The following is a 6,000-nucleotide window of genomic DNA, read 5'->3' on the forward strand; positions in this document are numbered from 1 at the left end:
CTTTTCTTTGTGAGGCTACAATGCAATAAGTACCTTGTGCCTATGCAAACATATTTTTCAATACTTCGGTCAATCTCAGGTTTCTTCTCTTAGCTTCCTTCAATTTAGCAAATCCTCTCTAAGCTGCAGCTACTGCATCTGGATAAAGTGACGCTGCTCACGCCAGTGTAGAATACACATACAGCTTGACTTGCTGTAACCCCGTTGGGCAGAGCATCACACCGGGAGCTCACATTAGCTATTAACTGCCACAGCCTCTTCCTCTTGGGGCTTCTTCAGAGTCCCTGCTTCTCTGGAGAGCATGTCCCTCTTCTAAGGTCAGGGCTTACATCTCTTGTTTCCAGATGTGTTGCTTTGCCCAGTAGTTATTCTTCAGGATCCTAAATTCATGTCAGCGACCAGCCCATTTTAAAGCTTAGACTGCCTCCTGAAATTATTTTATGATTCTATGCCTATTTCTAGGTTACTGATAAAAATACAAAATTGTGTTGTGCCAAGAACAATGGTCTTTGGTATGCAGCAGAAAAGTCTGGCTTGATAATGAGCTCTTCTTTACAATCACATGTTGAGGTCTATCAGTTTTCGACAGTCAACATTTGCTGCATATTTTCTATGCATAGGCAAATCCACATGAACCACACTGAGCAACTACACTGTAATAAGGCTGAATAATAGCCGTCTGTCTTACAGTGACTTTCTTTTCCTCTGTCTGCTGGAGCATTTGTGATTCAGGCCCATGGCTGCTGTCTAGAACATTGCTGCCGGGGTCCCACTGAGCAATGTGATGCTTCCTGGGTGGCACTGACAAAGACGTGACCTCACTCCAACTCTGTTTTGTCTGTTCATACTTACATGCTTCTACTTATAGAGCTCAAATAGCAACTCCCTCCTGTATCTCTCAGAGACACACAACCCCCCATCTTTTCCTGTCTGCATCTTCTGAAGAACTCCTCCTGGTAATTTCTCATTGCAGATGTTTTTCTCTTATTCAGAAGGTCTGTCTACACTTTCATGTGACCTTCACCTCCTAACTCTACTCTTAAGTCAAACTCAGACCAGTTTCTAGTGAAGGGCAACATAGCTGTCTCACTTCCTGTTATGTTTTAAGAATTATGGGCAAATACATTTGGTGAGGGAAGGAAAATCTGCATATTCTCAATAAAAAGACTTAATACATATCACTGTGCATATACTGTATTCTCCATTTCCATTTCTCCTTAGGGAGTCAAAGCTGAGGCCCTCTATTCTTTTTTTATTTCTTTTCTTTTCTTTTCTTTTTTATTTTTTTAAATCTGCATGTTCATTAACAGTGATACAGAGTAGATTATAACTGACAAGGGAATTACGATGCAGCAGAATCTTGCTCCCAGTTTGCACATGAGGAAATTAATGACTGCACAAAAGTGCAAGGCAGTGGTGTATCAGACTGTCTGTTCTCTGCTGTATATCCCTTATGGACCTTTCTCCTCTCTCATTTGGTTAAACCTGTTTTTACAAGCACCCAGAACAACTCAGCTCAGATGTTCCTGCTGCTCCTGCTCTGCAAACCCAAAGTGACTCCTTCACATATTTCTCTTGAAGCAGTGACATGCATGGGGTAGAGGCAAAATTCCAAAACAAAGTAAGCAGACACTGTTGGTCCATGAAAGCCACATGAAGTTGGAGCTCTGATGGCTTTCATTATGTTGTGGTGTAAGCACCCTCTGTTCACATGGCCTGGTGAATTTTAGTAAGCTCAACCACTATTTTGAGTTTCAGAGTTTCTGCAGATTTGAAGGAAGTAGGTAGGTGTATATATTTGGCTGCACATGGTGGAGATGATTTTATTTTTCAGTGTTGGAAAGCAAATCTCTCTCACTCCAGCTTCTGTACTTACACTTTACTGGGATAGCAGGGAAATGCTAAAAGAGTTATTGGTCAATAGCTCTTATAGTAAAAGTTAGTAATGTTTCCCAATAGTAAATGTTGTGGGAAAGACATGAATTCCTTTCAAGTTCTGCATCAGATTTTTTTTTTTTTCCTTCAATCCTCTCCTCAGATCTGGGGAATTCCAAAAAGAAGGGTTTTCATACTGAAACCAAAACCATCTATATTGTTAATGGGACTGTCAAACTGCTGTTTTTACAATGTGTGATTCAGAGAGCTCAGCCACCCACATGCTAGCTGTAACCACAACAGGCAACACTTCAGAGCATCCTATCTGAGAATCCATCTGTACGGACATTGCAGACAGACCTGAGGCTCCTTTGCTTACGCTCCGAGCTGCCTGGACAGGAGCCAGCTCTAATTTAGAAGTCCTGTAGACATGTTAGCTCAGTTCTGTGTTTGAGCAGATATCAAAGTCCTTGCAATCGTCTGGGTTGAGATGATGCCTTGTAGGTAAACCTCAGTCCTCAGGTGATATAGAGCACGTTGCCTCCATGGATGTCAGAGGAATTTTGCCTCAGAAGAAAAACATGTAAGGGAGTACGTGTTTCTCTACTTTCTGTTATGCATATGACATAACCCTTCCTCTTGCTCAACAGATTTTTCTACAGAACCAGTGCTCAGCATACACCCAGCTTCAGAGAGTACCTACTTGCACCCAGCAGCCTCTCCCGGGAAGATCAAGCAGCTCCCTACCAAACCCCACCCCCAGCCCATCTTTCTCTTCCTTTGTACCCACTCACGCCTGGCCAAAATCCAGTCCTCAACTGAAGCTTGTAGAACTCCTTTCCTAGTACACATATTTTACAGATAAGAATGGTAAGCCTTGCTTTAGGGAAAGCAACAACAAAATACAACCAAAAAAACCCTAGCCTGAAGTCACATGTCACACCCAGAAACAATATCAAAGGCTCTCGGTCTCTGCAGACAACAAGTTTGCACCTGAATCATTTGGAAAGCAAAATCTTTTCAGGAAAAAGGCATCCGTTCCAAAATACAGTATCAATTCCTTTGTTTAGTTTAGCTGAATCCCATGATTTTGTGTTTTCATCCCTCAATCCTCCCTACCAGAGAAACAAATCTTCGGTAATTTGAACACATGTATGCTCTTCACGAACTCCCAGCACTGGTAACTTGTTCCATATTCTCAGTACCATTTGCATTAAGTAGTTCTGCCACATTCCCCCCTTACTCCCAGTGCAGAGAAACAGATGGGTAAACAAAGCAAAGAATGACCATATCTCACTGCACATTTTTTTTTTTAAATCTACACAAACTTTGGGACTAATTAGGTCATTTTAAAATGAGGGAAATTCCTGTAAAATCTTTTTTACTTCAAACAAAATGAAACATGGAAGCATTCTGGATTACAGCATGTAAACTGATGTGGAGATAAGATAGTCTTTGTTTTGTTTGAGGCTCAGAAAGATGCTTTAGGTAAAGTTCCTTGTCACTGGCAGCCTACTTACTTTATCAAAATGGAATTTAAATCTATCATTTCCAAGTTTTTTTTTTTTTCACAACATTTTTACAGGAGCAGGAGGAAAGTGGTAGTGGGAAGTCTTTCTACATGAGGTTTGCTGAATAATTATGAAAATTTTGTTACACTTAAAAAAAAGTACAGAATAACTCCTCTGCTTTTATTTTTTTTTCTTTTACCCTGAAAAGTCAAACTTATGGATATCTGTCTTTTACATTATGTTGATGCTGCCTACAGCTTTGAAAAAAACTCACCCAAAACCAAAACCAAAAATAATGAAACCTCTCATCTGTAAAAAGGGTGTACTCCAAAAGGATGTTAGGTAGCATTTTAATCAGAGGCTGAGACGACAGGTATTTTACTGACTCAGGTGATTGTGCTTAATGATTGTTAGCAGTATCTAGTGACTGTGAATGTTCAACTTGTATTTGCTTTCCCTCCTCTTTGCCTCTGTCTGCCTCCATAAAGAAAGGATGAAAACCCACCGAAAGCCAGGGAGATTTTTGTGACACTACATTTGCTACACTTTGTGCTTTCCAGCTCCCTTACCTCCAGCCAGCAGTGCTTTTGAGAAATGTCACTAACAGGTACTGCCTCAGTATTCCTGTTGGTCTCAGTCACAGGCACAGTGTCCTCTGCTCAGGCAACGCCGGTAGTGTGGCCTCCAGCTGCCCTGGCTGTGTGGGTTGGTGGCTTCTTTCCACCTTTTCCCAATGGCCATGAGGCTGTTTGCCTCCAGCTGTGTCCTGCTGGGAAGGGCTGGTGGCTGCCGCCAAGTTGACTTCTCACTTGCCTGGAAGCCCTTCCCTGCCATGGAGCTGGGGAGGGAACAGGGATGAGGCAGGAGCGTCTTCTTGTTGAGAAACAGGAGCTGAAATTAAATGAGACCAATTGCAATAAAAAATATAAATAAATAAATAAAAAAGCTTTCACAAAATAATGAAGTTGTCCTTAGCTTAATGGCCATAGTAGTTGTTGTTGTTGTTGCTTTTTGTTTGTTTTGTTTTTGTTTAGCATGACACCAACAGAAGTTCCTCGATTAAAAATCAGTACAGATTTGGTACCTGGCAAGGCTAATGTCTGCTTCTATAGATGTCAGAAACAGCAGCTTTTGATCTGGAAACTGGAGAACTCTCTAAGCCCACAGCACAGTGGTATTGAAATATCCACTGCCTCTTGAATATACATAAAAATCTGTAGACTTTATGGTTTTAGTGCTATGCTTGGTAAACAAGCATATTCAAAAGCTAGCTTTTTATACCCTATCACTACTATGCTCTTTTATTGCCAATTTCTCCACTCGTCTGGACACCAAATAGTCACAGCAGGAAGCTGCACAGATTCAGTAGATAAACATGTAATGAGGCTAATAACAGGTGAAATTATTCATAAAGGGACTGACACCAGGCAAGGAGCCTGAACAGCATCTATTTCTCCAAGGTCCCCTTTATCACAGCATCTGAGACTCTTGCAGTCACTTGCGGTGTGGCATTGCACCACAGGGACGTTCACATTACTCTCCTTTTCAAGCAAAGCAGCTGAGAAAAGCTGGTATTTTAACATCAGGTATTGTGGCCAGAGTCACACGGAAAGTCTGGGCTGGAGAAACAAACTACTAGAGCCAAGGCAAGCCCAACAGCAAAGGTGTTTTCATTTAAACAGGGACAAAAAGTCAGCGCAGCAAGTAGCCAAGGACCAATACATTAGCCTGACCTGGGAACACAGTGACCCCCATTATCATTAATTGTTTCCTCTGAGACCTGCTGACGGGCTGTGAAATGAGAGCAGGCTGGGCTGCAGTCCGGGGCATGGCAGATGCTGGAGCTGGGCAGGCTGTGCTGCTCCCCAGCACCCTGCTCGCTGCACAGGCCCTGCCGCAGCACCCGAGCAGACACAGGGCAGCTGCCTGCTAGCAGTGAAAGGGCAATGCTGATGCCTCTAAGGATCTTCTGGTCTCCTCATTTATCACTGATTGAATCCTTCAAGTCCTTCACGCTGCTCTGTGCGTTGCCTTTTGCTGTTTCATTATGTGAGGGATCAGGTCTTTGGCCTTCTGGCTTGCAGATTCATTGATGATCAAAGCACAAAGAAACGAGAGGCAGGCCAGTACACTGTCAGATGGACATCCTGGCTGAACCGTGATACGCTGGTGGGCCTTGAAGCTGTGAGAAATGAGGAATCTTTCAGAGCTCATAACATATATATATATTTTTCCTTGTTGTTCTTGGACTTTTTCAGGATATGTTGAACACGGCAGAACCTTGAACATGGCAGAACCTCATCCAAACACCAAAACCATTCAAATTTGCAATAAGCTGGAGTGTGTGCAAATAATGTACATGACAGCTTTCGGGAAATTTGAACAAAATCGTTTCCACAGGTTTCCAAACTCACATTCCAGATTCCAGGCCTAAGGCCTTTCTGGAAGTCCTACATGCCATTGGAAGTCACTGAGAAATGGCTATGGTGTTATCTAAAACCCCACATAATTTAGTAATACATTCAGCAATCCATTGAAATCACATACTTTGGAAAAAAACATTAACGTGGATTTATTGTTCCAAATCACAGAAGATTTTGGAAAACCTGTGAAA

Source organism: Cygnus atratus, chromosome 1 (assembly GCF_013377495.2).
Source record: "Cygnus atratus isolate AKBS03 ecotype Queensland, Australia chromosome 1, CAtr_DNAZoo_HiC_assembly, whole genome shotgun sequence".
NCBI classification, from domain to species: domain Eukaryota; kingdom Metazoa; phylum Chordata; class Aves; order Anseriformes; family Anatidae; genus Cygnus; species Cygnus atratus.